The sequence below is a fragment of the Theropithecus gelada genome, chromosome 3 (assembly GCF_003255815.1).
Source record: "Theropithecus gelada isolate Dixy chromosome 3, Tgel_1.0, whole genome shotgun sequence".
NCBI classification, from domain to species: domain Eukaryota; kingdom Metazoa; phylum Chordata; class Mammalia; order Primates; family Cercopithecidae; genus Theropithecus; species Theropithecus gelada.
In genome coordinates this window covers 116,857,783-116,874,385 of record NC_037670.1, presented here as the reverse complement: position 1 = coordinate 116,874,385, position 16,603 = coordinate 116,857,783, and the positions used below count along the sequence as shown (strand labels likewise).

The window sequence follows — 16,603 nt, the reverse complement described above, 5'->3', positions numbered from 1 at the left end:
GAGGAATTTGTCTGCCTTCTGCTGCTATCAATTTGATTCATATTTTGTTTTCATCCTTCATTAAGTTGTTAATTATAAGCAAGTTTTATAGGCAGTTGCCAGTAATTTAGTGAGTACTTTACCCAAACAAGTTTGGCACAAAGATGCACTATACTACTATAATGTAAGCTCCTCCATTAGAATATATGTTCCTTGAGAGCAGGGATCTTGTCTCTCCTGTTCTCCATCATATTTCCTGTGCCTAAAATAGTGCTCAGCCCAAAGCAGGTGCTCAGGAAGAGCTGCTGAAGGAAATGAGCGAGTGTATCACAAATGTGCAAACTCCTGAAAGTTATAAACATTACGGAGGTTCCTTGTTTCTTCCTCTTTCACTGCATATTCTGTGCAAAGGAATTAAATGTACAGTGAACAGAAGGGAAGGGGATTAATCTACAAGTCTTTTAATTCTAGAGAGCTTTCTCATATTTTGATTTCAAAGCATAATCCTTATCCTTTTAGCTTTATTACTGTTGAGGCTTGTCCTTGGTCTACCACAGCATATCATTAACAATGAAGGCCCCAAAATTTCTATTTACTGTTCAAGTTACTACTTGGGAAAGAAAACAAAAAACAAAAACAAAAAACTGCTGAACAATAGGGACATCTGCTGGCTAAAGTGACATGCTTCTGTTCTTAAAATACTGCACCTAGATGCACAAGACTTGAGCAATAAGGTTTAGAGTAACACCAAATATGTGATGTGTTAAAATAACCTTTTTCCACTTGAAAAATAGCTAACGTGTTTGCTTTTGTCGAGAATTGTCCAAGTAGCAACACTATCTGGAAAAATACTGTGTGATCTCCGGTAGTCAGCTGTTCTTGCCAAAGAATAGAAGTGGCTAGCTTCCAGGTCTTCTGGCTTAAGACAATTATCTTTAATATCAACAAACATTTAAATGTCTGCTAAGTTAAGGTACTGTGGCATATATTAGCAAATAAAAGCTCATGGCAAAGGGGGAAAATGGCCTATTTCTGCTATGTCTGGGCATGCACTGAGCTCTAATCTTAGAGGAATAGGAATACTGTTGTCTTAAAAAAGAAGAAAATGTTGGTGTGCTGCACCCATTAACTCATGCACAGGTACCCTAGAACATAAATTTAAAAAATTTAAAAAAAAGAAAATTCTGCAATATGCAACAACATGGATGAACCTTGAGGACATTATGCTAAGTGAAATAGAACAGTCACGAAATACAAATATTAAATAATTTCACTTACGTTAAGTATCTAAAATGGTCGAATTTGTAGAATCAGAGTGGAATGGTGGTTTACCAGGGGCTGGGGAGAGGGGATGGGGAGTTAGTAATCAGTGGGCATAAAGTTTCAAGTAAGATGAATAAGCTCTAGAGATCTGCTGTACAACACTGTACCCATAGTCAATAATGTTTTGTACACTTAAAATTTTATTAAGCGGGCAGACGTCATGTTGTCTTCTTACCACAATAAAGTTTTTTGAGAAATTCAGCTAACATTTGCAAGGGACAGCCTATCACCTGGCAGTACTGTGCTTTCACCATTTTATAAACATTTTACAAGCCAGTTGCTTTCTGCAAATATGCTTTCATACACTAGCTGGACAAATGCTTTCCCACCTTGCACCCCCTACTACGCTTGTTTATTCTTACCTTTCTGCTTAAGTATCTTCTCAGAAAGGCCTGCTCTGAACTCAATAAAATTTCACTTCAGAGCACCCAAGTTGTATCTTTCTCAGAACTTAACAAAACATGGCAATTATTGCTTAGTTAACTAATATACTGTCCCTCTCTCTTCCATGCTAGATTATAAAGGAACAGGTCTTTGAGTCTGGGTCTGGATATTATCTTGTTTTAATGAAGTATCTGAACTGTTTATTTTGTTTTGCACATCAAAATTACAAAGAACAAAAATTTTTATCCTTATTGGCTAGGAGTATTGGAAGCCTTAGCTCTCCATTCCCTTGATAAGGAAACACTTTTTTGGCTAATATTCTATCAATAGTTCTCAACAAAGATTTACCACAAAAGAAGAAAAAAGTGAAGTGGACATAGAGAGGTGGTCACCTAGCTGAGGTATTAAAAGAATCGTAGAGATGAGACACACAAGCAAAATGCAAGGCGGGAAAAGGATTGTAAGATGGAGTGTCCTAAGGTCCAGAGGGAAGCCTACAAGAAGAATCTGAGACAGGAGACCACCTGGTAAAGCCTGTTGCGTGGGCTTAACTGGGACAGTTTATTCATTCCTCCATTAGCACAGCAATCCCCATCAGCTGTATTAACAGGACTCAGAGACTGTGTAGAAAGAAAATTACTCAGTAATTGTAGTTTTCTTTTACTTTGAACAAAAGCTTATAAACATCTTTTTTCTGAATTAGCATGAGATGATCATGAAACAACAGAACCTGCTTCTCAGTATTTGAAATACTTTATATTAATATATCAACCTGTCATAAAAGGCAATTTCATCATCATTCAATCACTGATGAGGTTCATGAAAGTGTTATAAACATCTGGAGTTCAACAAAGTCAATTTTAACTAGCAAATGCAGTAAATACCATAGCTATGCTATAAATACTTTCATAATTATTTAGGATAGAAATATTTCTAATGATTTTTCTACAAAACATTTAATTCCTAAATAGGTAAATCCTTGGATAATATTTAAAACCTCATCCATTCCCTAGGTACACATTGACTAGGTAATGAGGTACGGATAACATGGAAGTAGAACTGCAGAAAATTGCTCTAGGAATCAAGTTGTGTTATGGATAGTCTTTACATTGATTATTCAAGTTAAAGGGATAGAGATGTTACTTTTTTTAAAAATTATGTATTAATATTAAAATACACTTGTCATCTCTAAATAAATACCAACTGACTTGGGAAAAGGTTGTTATAAAACAAACTCAACCAGAAAGGGAGAATTTAGTTATGAGGATGAACTTGACTTTTTGGGGGGAATTAGCAGGGTGCAGGCTGACCTAAAATTTAGTAGAAGAGAATGGACAGCTCGACTATAATTTATATATCACTATTTTATGCCTTAGCAAAAAGAATCCTATATGGTTATGTCTTATGAAAAATGTGGCTCATTAGGAATCACCTTCTAATCAGTGTTAATGTCAACAATTTTGCATATGTAATTATTACTTTATTAGAACTGCTCTTTGAGTAGTATTGCTTTTCTGGCTTTAAGGTTTATTAGTTTCCATTTTTAATGCTTAATACATGTCAGGTTCTATGCAAAATATGTTGTCTGGAGGGTAGGTCTTATTACTCCCATTTTTCTAAAGTAAACAAAGCTAAAAGAGGTGAAGTGCCATATCCACTACTAAGAAATTGAGCCAAGATTCACAATCAGGTCTGACTGCCGAGTCCAAACCACAATACTATTCTGCCTCATAGTTTTGCTTACATAAACATTATTATGTACTTATTAAAAAATGGAATGATATACAGGTTAACTCCAACAGAATGCAGAGTGCCACAAATTAGTAATAAAGTTATCAACACAAGAAAATGCTGCTTCTGACATTTATTTTTGAAAATCAGTCAAACATGTCGATCCTCCAGTAAAGTAAAGCATTTGTAAACTAGTTGTAATCATTTGTTTTCGTTATGAAAGTACTGCCAAAGTGTATTTTGTGAGCTGCAACCGGGTCGTTCAGAACACAGGCTCTGGAGCTGAGGCTTCAATTCTAATTCCACCGCCAACTTGGGAGCCCTTGGACACATTCCTTCACTTCTCTTTGGTTCCTGTGTAAAATGGGATTCATTTGTAATAATGCAGCGATGCACTTTAGCACTTATGAACATTAAATGAGTTTAATACACGTAAAACATTTACCTGACATGTAAGTACTCAAAGAATGCTGGCTCACATTACAGAACCCAAAGGCTTATCCTTTTCGTTTATAAGGGTATTAAAACGAAATCGCAACCCAAGGAGCATCTGTACTTTCAAGAGGAACTGGGCACAGCAAAATAGCATCTTCCTAGTCTAACAGCGAGACCACACTCACAGAGGACACATTTCATCAAGAACGACTTCTCACGCCCAGACATCTCATTTCAAGCCCCTGCGGCAAGGGAAATCAAGCATGAAGACACACACTCCGTTTTCTTCAGCACTGAGATCATCGGTTCCCTCCTTTCCACACCGCGGCTCCCTCGGCTCGGAGCCACATGGAACTATGAAAATCGGCACGCGGGGCATAAGTCCCCAGAACCAGAGGAACCACAGTTGCGTCATAGCAGAAAGACCTCTTTTATAGCATCAGCAATGGGACAGTCAGTGCCGAGATTTCGTAGCAGAGAAGGACAGTCGACAAACACCGCCACAGACTAGTACCAACGTTCCAACCCAAGAACTTTTTTCGCGCGCCGACACAGCCGGAAGTGACGCGTGCAGCCAGCGCGCGGGGCCGCCCGCGGGACAGACGAGCGGGAGGGGCAGCGTGCGGGGAGCTGGGGGCGGGGCGCGGCTGCAGCTCCGTTTCCGGTGGCTTGTCGCGCTCGCTCACTCCAGCTGCAGCCACTCTCGCCCGTGGCTGCTTCCTCCATCCTGGTATTTTTTGGAGCCTCCATCCTGGTTCTTCCAAAGTGCCCGGACCCAAAACAGGAAGTAAGTGCGATGGAACCTTCAGGTCCCAACCGCCGTCAGGGCCGCTCCGCCCAGTGGAGCCTGTCCGGCCCCCTTGCTGCCCGCTAGCACCCGCCGGCTGGCGCAAGCTGTCGGCGCCGGGGCACTGCGGGCGGGGTCGGAGCCTGGCCTTCCTGACGTTGCAGCTGCCGTCCCCGCACGTTCCGGCCAGGGCCTCCCTCTTAGGGCCGGGCGGCGCCCGTGGCTCAGGCTGCAGAGTAGGGAAGCGAGCGGCCGCCGAGGCACAGCAGCGATCCGGCGGGGGCGGAAAATGGCGGCGGCTTCGGAGGAGCTAAATGGCGCCGGGACCCCTGGGGGGTGGGGTGGGCCGGGAGGTTGGGTAGAGAACTGGGCCAGAGGGAGTGGAGACGGTAAAGAAGCCCTACTTGTTTTCTCGTGATGTTCTTTTTTTAATTTGTATTTTTGTTACGTTTTCGGTTTTGTTTTATGGTTCAGCGTAGGAGAGGTAGGCTTGGGTGGGGTTGAGAGAGTGGGGGCGGGTCTCGACCCAACTTCCCCCCCTTTGCTTTTTTTGTTGTTCTTTTACCTCGTTTGCGCTTTAGATTCTTCTGTAATTTTGCGGGGGTTCAGCCTTGCTCGGCGATTCACGGCCCAGACTTAGAGAATCGGGATAGCTGGCCGAACCGTCTCAGTCAGTTTGAGTCTCTTTAAAGAAGGGATGTGGGCTGGGGCGCGGGGACAGAGCCCTGGTGGAGCACGGAAAATGCGTCTGTAAAGTAGTAATTACTCTGTTGTGCCGAGTTCCGAGAAAGTTCCTAAAATTAAGTCCACTTTGTTCTCTAAAATGGACTTCGCTTTGAGAATTTCTTCAGGGAGGTATATAGAATGTTTTACCACAATCTCCAGAGCAGATTTGAGAGAAGTGGCCAAGTGCCATTCTGTGCAGTTGAATGATAGAGCATATGTCTTTATATAAAATATTCGGTCTATGAGTCAGGACTCCTCCCTTTCTCATTGAATTTGTGTAGTTGCCTTTTTCGCAACTCGATTCATCTTTGTGTACCTCTTTTTAATGTACATGGATTTGATTTTTGTACGTGTGCCTCCTTTCTGACAGGCGAGGCTGCTTGTTGGGACGTCCTACAAAAATGCATATTCTGTAGAATTATTTTTTAATATGACGTGTCTTAAAGTGATGCCATTTGGAAAATTTTAAGTTATACCTGTATTTTTAATTCGTGGGAGAAAACTATTTGTAGCTTTTAAGCTCCAGTCCAAATACGAAAATATTATTCTACTATGTTGAAAGTATTACAAAATCTGTTTTTTTCAGTTAAGGGTTTCATATTTTTTCATTACTTCAAATTTCTTTAAGCTAGTTTTGAATTTATATTTCAAATAGCTTTCTGAGGATTACTGTCTTTTAATAATTTGAATAATTTACCATCACTTTAACATTTAGAGAATGACTATGGCGATACACCAAAATCTTATCTTTTTGCTCTTATGGTGTACTAGAGACAAGATTTATTTGGTTAGGATTTAGAAATTCTGTTAAGATTTAGAGAAAAAAGGTTAAAACTACATTCCTTAACGTTACAAAAATTGTCATGCTGAGACAATCCAGTTTGGTGTGAGAATAGTTTTTTTCTTCCGTACACAAAGCACGAAAACCAGCCTGATTGTTTCTGGAAAAAAACCATTATGTTATAGGTGTGAAAAATACATTTAATGATTTATGGTGATTTTTATCTCATTTTAACTCCCAATACTTCTGTATGCCACCAAACAAGCTAATTTTTTTTCTTACTATTTTAGTTGATAGGCTCACCCCAAAATATGCTTTTTGGGACTGATTTAGCACCTGCATATTCTGCGTGAATCTCTTTAATTGGTTGCAGTTGAGCTAATGGTGGAGCCAAAATGCTATTGCCCTGTCTTCATCAACATTTAATCAGTAAGTACTGGGCATTGCATCTTTCTTAGAACTTTAAGTTCATACTTTGCAGTTATATGAATACATTATTTTATGTAAACATTTTTCTCTTGAGTGTTCAGGTTTTAGAAGTATTTTGAGGGGAAGAAATCAAAGTTTGGGGGTTATGACTTGAGCTTTGAAAACAGCATGGCTGGGAAATGTTTACTGGTAGAGAATCATATCAAAAGTAGGTAGCTGTCCTCTAGTCCTTTTTTTAGAGATCTCTTTTTTCAGTGCTTTAGTTATCTCATTACACCCCAGGGGTGCTTTAAAGGTGGGGAGATAGTGTATGTATTTTATAAGGTTAGTTTGATATCATTGGTTAGTATTTAAATCACAAAATCTTGCCTTTACTTTCTCCGCAAAAATCTTACCTTTCTATTAGCCTCATTTATCTCTCCAACATCTACAGACTCTAGTTTTTATAAATGGTGTAATAAACTTACATGTCCTGAAAACAACATCTCATTATTTTAAACAGTTGTTTTTGCCATGCTTCATTAAGTGCATTGGCTTAAATTAACACCTGTGAGGATGAATGCGATAATGTGAAACAAGTGTTCCCTAAGGATTTACTGCCTGGCACATAGATGTTAAAATATTGAGGGAGCTTAGAAGTGTTTTTGAAAGTATTGACGTCTTGCATCACTTGTATTAAACACACATCTGTCTGTTGCAAAGACATCAAAAGCTTAGAAAGCAACTAAGTTTAGGGAGGGTTCATTCTACTTTTTTTAATATCATATGTAGAGACTGCATATTTAACACTGAGGTGTTATTTTGCCTTTCCAAAATGGAGTTTTCATTTTAATAGTCCATTTTTTTTCTTACCACCATATTTTTCATATATGAAAGGATTTCCTGGGAATTGATACACTTTTAAATGCTTTGCAATTTCAGGTCCTTTATGTCTCCAAATGATAAGATGACCCGAGAAAGTGGTAAACTAAATGATTTTTATTAATTTCAAAATAGTAAAGATAAAATACAGATAGTTACCAAATGTATGTGGCATTTGTTTGCTTTCGTGTCATTTCTCCCTTTATCTTGATGGTGCTTTCATTTTGTGAAGAAAATTCCTGTAATAGAAATCACAAATAGATTTTGTGTTTGCTCTGATTCTATAAAGGTAGATAAGTTTAAATAAAAGGAGGAACGTGGTTATCATGTCTTCCCCCACCCCAAGTTTGTAGAAAGATAATCCATTCCATGACTGAATACTAGAAATAAGTTGTCAGGGAAAAGCACACTGGGGAACTCATTATGAACAATTTAATTTTCTACCGTTTCATTTATTTAAATGTCATTTTGATTATGTACACTGTTAGGTCATTTTTCCAATCACCAGTGGTCAAAGCTGATTCATTCACTTCCCATCAGGTGTTATGTATCAGAAATGCTCATTAGGTTTATTTTACTGCCTGTGTATATTTTAGTATCTAATGAGTAAATGTGCTTTAAAAATTAACTTGAAAAAAAAAATTCACTGTAAATCACAGGTGTCTGGTGATACTGTATATTTCCATTTAAAGAGCTTCTGATGGTGCCTTGTATAAAAGTACTCAGTTTTGAATAGATGAAATCTTTCAGGTGTACCAAATAACACATTATAAGCTCCTGAACCATACATGAAGTGAAAAATAACATTTTTGCTTTTTGAATAAGCAATATAGTTTTATTGTCAAACCAGTTATGAAATGCTGCACCTTAAAATGATCCATGCTATCAAGTAATCCTCCTTACGCAAGTAATAATGACATTGTTTTCAATAGTTGATAATTGAAATAAACATTTTAAGCCATTAAAGCCTGCTAGAATAGACTCCACTAACAGCTGTATTGACATTTTTATGATATATAGTCATATTTTACCATCTTAAAACCAGCCATAGTAAAAGTTAATTAGGTACCTTAATTGAATATGCCTTATGTTCATTTATGGCTCTGCTGCTCAAAGTTTTCCACAAAGTGTATAGAGGAACAAATCCCACGGGGCCTGGCACCATAGTCCAAAACATTCTTCTTCAAGTGTGTAGTGTTCCTATTCGTGTCTTGAATAAAGTTTGTACTTAATGAAGATGTTATGCTTATTCTATGACCTTACCTGTTGTTTGACAGCCCTCTGTGTACCCATGTTCATGATGTATGAATTTGTTACCTATTATCTTCCACTAAGATTTTCTACTTAGCAGACTTTCATTATTTCAAAATAAAATTATCTGAAAATATCTTCCAAATTCCTTAGACGTTACTAAGCAAATTCTCTTTTAAGTATTTTTTTAAAACATTAGTTATTCAATGATAGGGTGATAGTCCATTTGGAGTTTTACAATAACATAGCCACAAAAACAAATGTTCAGTAATAGGTACGAATTAGATAAATTTAGATCTATGTGCCCATTCAAAATGTAGAGTAGTAATGATACAGGAAAATGCTCCTGATACAGTAAGTACAAAAAAGATGTGACAGTACGATCTTAATATTGTGAAAACAGTAAAAGATAGGCATGCTGATACATGGGTAGAAGACTTGCAAATCACACAGAAAGAATATGGATGATTTTTCTTGTACTGTATTAGGTCAGGAGAAAAAAACATCTGAAAACTGTCCTTATTGCCTTATAAGTTGAATTATGCCAGAGACTGTTTCTCAGCCAATGTTTCTCAGTCTTTAACTCACCTAAAAAAATTGTGGTGCTGTATGTTCTGTAGCTTGCAAGATTTCACAGTATAAAGTGAGTATATTAAAATAGGGAATATTTTATATCATGTCTGATCCCATGTTCCATTTTAGAAGCACAGCTCCAAGCATCTGTGGTCAGCAAATGCTGGTTCCTACGCTTCTCAAGATTGACACTAATAGTATCTAAACTCTTCCATACTTGTGTCAGTACTGTACTTGGAAATGAGTATACATCTGTTTACAGAATTAGCCCCCCAAACTGGGAAGAAAGGTGACTTTATTCCTTGATTCTGGTTTTTAGAAGATATTCAACACTTAAATACCCAGGAAAATCAGGATGATAGGTAGACTCAATTGATGGAAATACCAGTCCAAGATAACCCATTGGATAGGAACTTAACATCAATACTGAAAGGAAGAATAGCATGAATGACTCATTTCTTTAATTGAATTCTGTGTTAAATAACAGATCCAAGAGTTATATCTTTATGCTTATCCTTTTTTGTTCTTCCAGGTTATAGTGTGTTAAATAGGGTCATCTTTTTCATTTGGAAGCTATAAGATTGTATTATAATGAAGACACAATGACTTCATGATAAGAGTTTTGTACCACAGTTAAGGTTGTGTGGTTTTTTTTTTAAGGCACCACAATGGTTTTATTTTTGTCATTGACAGTATGTACAAACCTGCAATTGTGTAATTGTTTTGTTTGGTTTTTAAAATACTAAGTATGCATTAAAAGTATGTTTATATTTTAAGAAATATGCATTAAAGAAGTTCACTATAAACATAATTCTCAATATATTTTCCTGCTTTAACGCATAAATAACAATCTAAGTAGTCATAAATAAAACTATCAACTTTCATGACCCAGAAGTATAGGCAAATTTTGAAGTTTGGCAGAAGCTGTTCTCTCTGGTTTTATAAATTAAAACACACAGCATTTGTAGTGATTATTAATGAAATGACTTATCCCAAGTCCTTATTGTATCCCAACCTGTTCTGTCAATAATAAACCTTCCAATGTACTTGTTAAAGATGCCACATGCTTAAAAACTCAATGATTAAAAGAGGTCTAAAAGGTAATTTAAATATTACTCAGTCTTATTAAAACCACTTCAGCTTGTCTGAAAAACAAAATGCTGCTAAGGAGAGAATTCTGTACCATTAGTTAAATGGCATCTAACAAAATCTATAATTTAAGGAACAAATCAAATACATTTTAGTCTTGCAAAAAAACTTCATTGAGATCGTTACAGGAACAGAATGCTATCCTAAGTTTTCTAAAATTCTTGAGTCATCAATGAGTTGAAACTTGAAGAGTTAAAATAATTTTAGAAAGCCATAATTCTTGATGCAGAACATATTAGTTTTTAATGACCAGAAATTCTTTTCTTCAGAAAGCATTAAATAACTGTTGAAACATACCACCTATCTTGTGATTTATCAAGTAACCACTCAAGATTTATTAAGTACACATTTAAATTTTATGTAATAAAAGTCAACTGGCATTTTGCACATTCACTGTATTTCATTTTATACATTTTTTTAGGTCTTCATTTATAGGGGATAAAACTTAGAAAACATTCTTAACCAATATTTTCCTTAGAGTTAAATGATTCAAACTACAAGTAATGCTAGGCTAAGCTCTGTCATTAATACTGAAACCTAAGTTTTTCAATCAATACAACAATGATCTGGCTCACTGTTAACTGCCTGACAAACTTTAAAAAACTTGTTAAACAGCAGATTACAAGAAATGTTTCCCCTGTTCTTTTAAAAAACAAGACTATGAGATACATAATCTAAATGAAAATTTACAGATGGTAGCCGAAATCCTGTCAACTTTCAGCCTAGTGTAACAAATTCCATAGTTATGCATAAATAATTCAAAATTCAAGTTTTTAATGGAAATGTCAAGGCATACAACTACATTTTTCAGATAGGGACATGATAAACTAGAAAATTAAAGCTATCAAAGCTATAAATAAGGAGTGCATAAATAAACAGCAATGCCAAAGCATTAGGGCTGTTAAAAAAAATTTATATAAACACGTCTGATGGTTCTTTCTGTAAGCGGCTCTCCACTGATAAAGCTATGGATAAAACCAATTCCTTGCACAGCTTTCTAATAACTGATGACAAAGCTGAATTCCTTGGTCATAAAGCTGTACACCAATAGACAAAATTTTCATATGTATTCAAAATTCTTGAAATCTCAAGCAGATCTTCCATGGTCTTCCTAACTGCATTTAGATTTGCTGCTACCCTCAGGTATTTTTTCCTTTAATTTACTAAGGTATCGTGCTATTTAAAGATACTCAGCAAACGATGAAAACATGCGAAAATGCCACTTCAGTTAAAATAGCTGTTAAAATTGTGTTTATTTTTATTCCATATCTTCTCGTTTTTAGTGTAAAAATAGTACATATGGTATAACCCATTACAAAGAAGGAAAATTGAAAAATGCTGATGATGTGCAGTCATGTGTTGCTTAATGACAGAGTTCTGAGAAATGCAGTTTGGGTGATTTCGTGTGAGCATCATAGAAAATACACAAACCTGTATGTTACTGTACTGAATATACTACAATTTTAACAATGGCAAGTATTTGTGTATCTAAACATATCTAAATATGGAAAAGGTACGGTAAAAATATGGTGGTGTCATCTTACAGACTTACCGTATAATGCACTCTGTTGACCAAAATGTTATGTGGTACATGACTGTCTTTATTTTGCTCCAAAAAGGACCAAAAAGGTGATAGCAGAGTTGGCGATTTTCCTATTTTCTTGACAAACCAAATGGGGAGGGATTCCAGAAGTTATTAACCATAGGTTCATGTATAATCAATTAGAAGACAGGCACTAAATTACTAAACTTTGTACCCCACTATCACAATTTGATTTATTCACCAATATTTCTCAGTCCAACATCAGAATACAGTTGGATTCTGTGTAACAACTATCTTGACTGCACTTGGTCCTTTTGTTCTAATTTGAAAGCTAAACTTCATGAAAAAAGTATCTGTAGGTTGTCATTTCTTTTCTCTTTTTTTTTAATTTGACAAAGCCTTGCTCCAGGCTGGAGTACATTGGTGTAATCTTGACTCACTGCAACCTCCACCTCCTGGGTTCAAGCGATTCTCTTGCCTCAGCCTCCCAAGTAGGTAGGATTACAGGCGCTTTCCACCACACCCGGCTAATTTTTGTATTTTTAATAGAGATAGAGTTTCACCATGTTGGCCAGGCTGGTCTCAAACTCCTGACCTCAGGTGATCTGCCTGCCTTGGCCTCCCAAAGTGCTGGGATTACAGGCGTGAGACACCACGCCCGGCCTGTAGTTTGTCTTTTCTTCCCTACTTCTAATTCTGTACTTATTTCAGTAAGACTTCTGCCCCTACTACTCCCACCAAAACTACTTTTGTTAAAGGCACCAGTTGTTCTCCATATTACCAGATTACATAGTCACTTCTCAGTTATCTTACCCTCTCAGCAGTTTTCAACGTAGTTGACTACTTAATGCTCATTGAAAAAACCCTCTTGTGCTTCTTAGTTAACACGTCTTAGGTTTTCTCCCTCATCTCTAGCTAGTCCTTCTTATTCTCCTTTGTTTGACTTCCCAGATTTAGTAGAGTGCTCTAGAACTGTAATCTAGGCTGTCTTCTCTAACCTCTTTTAAGAAATCTTTAAAAACAATGTGTATGCCCCTAAGATTTATAGTTCTAATCCTGGCGTGCTGAACTCTAGTTTTATATATTTAACTTTCAGCTTAACATCTTCATTTAGATACCTTATAATCTTAGTATTAATGCTAATATTAATAAAATAACCTACCTTTTGAATTTTGAACTGTGTGTGTTACCCATTAAAAGTGAAACTAGGTCAGTTTCTTAAATATTAATAAATGTACTGACCACATAGCTCAGACTATAGGGGGAAGAAAGTGAATCAAGAACATATTAAAGATATCGGGACTGGGTGCAGTGGCTCACGCCTGTAATCCCAACACTTTGGGAGGCCGAGGCAAGTGGGTCACCTGAGGTCAGGAGTTCGAGATCAGCCTGGCCAACATGGTGAAACCCCATCTCTACTAAAAAATACCAAAAAATTAGCCGGGCATGGTGGCACGCGCCTGTAGTCCCAGCTACTTGGGAGGCTAAGGCAGGAGAATTGCTTGAACCCGGGAGGTGGAGGTTGCAGTGAGCCAAGATCCAGCACTACACAGCCTGGGCAACAGAGCAAGACTTCATCTCAAAAACCACAAAAAAAGATGACAGCATAAAAACAAAGCGACTATATCCCCAGTACCTGCGTATAGTAGAGGTAATATATTTGGATATATTTGTTGATTGAACAGATAAGCTTGTTAATTTACGAAGTAGCATAAAATCATTCACTAATCTCTAACCTGAGTTGTAGAACTTTAAAAAAGAAGCCAGGATTCCTGTTCTTTTCCCAATGTTGTGGATTAACTTGGGTCCTGAAATAACTATTGGCAAGATTACCAAGAGTAGAGTTTACATTTCAATGGTTGGGATATAAATTTGTGCAACTTTTGGGAAAATATATTGCAGTATGATTGAAGAGTTCTAAATTTTGTCATATCCTTTGATTTAACAATTTTTATTTACTAATATTCAAGGAAATGGAATGTAAAAATATGTTTTTCAGTATGGTTTAAGGAAATTAAAAATTGGGAACAACATAAACGTCCAGTAATAGGATAACTGTTAAATAATGTCACACTTTTTATTGCAGCACAAGCTCAATTTTTTGCTTTTTTGTTTTTGAGACAGGTTCTTGCTCTGTCACCCAGACTGCAGCCTTGATCTCCTGGGCTGCAGCCATCCTCCCACCTCAGCCTCCAGAGTAGCTGAGATTATAGGCATACACCACCACACCTAGCTAATTTTTTTTTTCTGGAGACTAGATCTCATTATCTCAGGCTGGTCTCAAGCTCCTGAGCTTAAGTGATCCTACTCCCAAAATGCTGGAATTACAAAGGTGAGCCACCACGCCTGGTACAGTGTAAGTTTTAAGTAATAACTTTCGTTAGATGCCTACCTTGGTTTCCTTCACACTTTTCAGTCTGAGCAAATTCTAAAAAAGCAGGATATAAAATTGCAGAATACACTATAATCAGAGACACACAATACACCAGGAGATGAGATTGGAAGGAACTACACCAAAGAGTATGAAAAACTGTTTGGAAAGTTTATGGATGATTTTAACCTTTTTTTTTTTTTTTTTTTTTTTTAACTTTTTTACATTTCTTTCCCCCATCTTTTGCAGTAGGTATTACTAACAAGCCAGCCTTTAAAAAATTGATTCAGAAATAGCAACATGAAACATGAAATCCAATAGCTTAATGTTTCTCCAGCAGGGTCTGTACCTTTTTCATTGAAAATGCAAAGAGGATCTAATTAGAATGCTGAAAAAATTAGAATTTTAATCCCTAATTTTTGCTGAAACGTCCCCTCGAACCTCAAATCTTGTACTTTTTTTTTTTAAAGCTCTGGTTGGCTTTTGAGGATAAAGATGAGAAGCTTATTGAAAGAAACCTTCAAAAACCATTTCATATTTCATAAGGTTTCACATTGCTTTCAAGAGCTTGTAATTTGTCTTCTCTGGTGTAATTGTTTAAGGTCCCCCCTCACACACAGATTCTTAGATAGGGTTGCTCACCTGTCATCTTAAAAGGGTTTTCTGAATGAATAGGGTATTATATAATCTTTATGCTTTAAGATAAAACATAAAGAGAGGTATTAATAATTATAAAGAAAAACTATAGTTACTGGTAATATTTATGGTACTGTATTGATTGATAATACACATCATGTTACATAATGGTACCACAGTCTACAGTTCATAGAACCACTAGCATAGCTGAGCCTGGTTTTTTTTTTTTTTTCTCTCAGAGAACGTTTGTCTGCCTGATGAGAGCCATTTGGGCTAAGAAACTAACTGTGAATAGTCATCATTTCTGTCCTTTCTTCATTGGGGAATATTTTTAGAGGCTAATTTCCAAAAGTTCTACTTAAAAAAGAAGTCTGGTTTTGTCTTACTCTTCGAGATGAGATATCACAGAGGCTTGAGCCTAGACTGTCATCAGCAGACTGCTATACTATTCATTTGTTCTTATTAAACCTTATTGTGTGTAATGCTGTTACTTTTTCAGAGTGTTGCAGAGATAGGAACATGGGAGAGAAACAATCCGGATAACATGAAAGTGATGCTGGTGGCTAAGGGAAGGCAACTTGATTCTGTGGGAAGGGCTGTAGCTGATCCATCCGTTGTCTAGGTAAGTCTGCTTTTGTTGCAAGGACGTCACATGATTTGCAAATTTGTCAAAACTAGATCATGATTTCCATTTACCTTTATTTTGGGAATGGCATAATTACTATTGTAAAATGAATGATGTCCTTTTCAAATAGTAATTTGTATAGTAAAATTTTAATGAATTATTGGATCTTCACCATGTAAATGTTAAAAGTTTTTGTGTCAAAGGCAAATACATTCACTTCAATGGTAAATATATGAATGGACTAATATCTTGTGTATAGGAGCCAGAGAGAGCCAGTCATGTTGGCACATACCTGTACCCAGCTACACAGGTGGCTAAGACAGGAGTATCACTTGAGCTCAGTAGTTCAAGGCTCTAGTACACTTAAGATTGTGCCTGTGAATAGCCTTTGCACTCCAGCCTGGGCAACAATGCAAGACCCCTTCTCTAAAAAAAAAAAAAAAAAAACTTAATAAACATTGAGTAATTATATCACGGTTTATGTCCTCTGTGTTATTTAGTTGGTAAAACATATGTGCCAAAAGTGAGTATTGAGGCAAGAACCTCTTTAAACCTTATAAGGTATTTCTGAAGACTTCAGCCAGGCTATTGACTATAGTGTCATGCCTTTCCCCCCGCTAGCCATGAGATATTATATTCCAAGACTAATTATTCCATCTGTCTGAACAAGAGGAAAATAATATTTGTGTAAAATAGCAGGTAAGGATACTTTGAACAATGTTCAAAGTTACCTGTTTCAAAAGAAGGACTAACTCATCTCTTAAAATTGCAATTTGGTCAGTGATGGATGTATGTACTTTTTCAATATTTTGAAAAGAACACAGCAAGAATTATTTAGTGTTCCTGTGTTTCAGATAATAGAGCTTAAATACCTGTAAAAAATGTTTTGGAAAAATAATTCTTAAGACAAAAATTTTGATGAATCTCCTGCTAAAGAAAAAGAAGTTAAGCACCTACAAAGCTGTCCATAAAAACACAATCAAAAAGTGGTGAGACTTTTGCTGATAAGACAGATTCTC

The 16,603-nt window shown here is 36.6% G+C and overlaps 1 protein-coding gene and 1 long non-coding RNA gene across 4 annotated transcripts in view; one reads left to right on the top strand and one right to left on the bottom strand.

Annotated features, from left to right (window-relative positions):
• Positions 1–3,535: 3,535 nt before the first annotated feature.
• LOC112620334 lies at positions 3,536–3,946 on the bottom strand. Its single transcript, XR_003118514.1, has 2 exons — positions 3,863–3,946; positions 3,536–3,771 (listed from the first exon to the last, which is right to left on the bottom strand). It is a non-coding gene; the product is annotated as an uncharacterized LOC112620334 (long non-coding RNA).
• Positions 3,947–4,445: 499 nt separating this feature from the next.
• Positions 4,446–16,603, top strand: part of DMTF1 (cyclin D binding myb like transcription factor 1) — a 44,368-nt gene continuing 32,210 nt past the window's right edge. For 2 of the 3 annotated variants that reach the window (XM_025378749.1, XM_025378747.1), the window contains exons 1-2: positions 4,446–4,639; positions 15,459–15,581. The gene's annotated coding sequence lies outside the window, so the exon portion shown is untranslated. The remainder of the gene's footprint in view (positions 4,640–15,458; positions 15,582–16,603) is intronic. The other variant, XM_025378748.1, reaches the window with a different exon arrangement.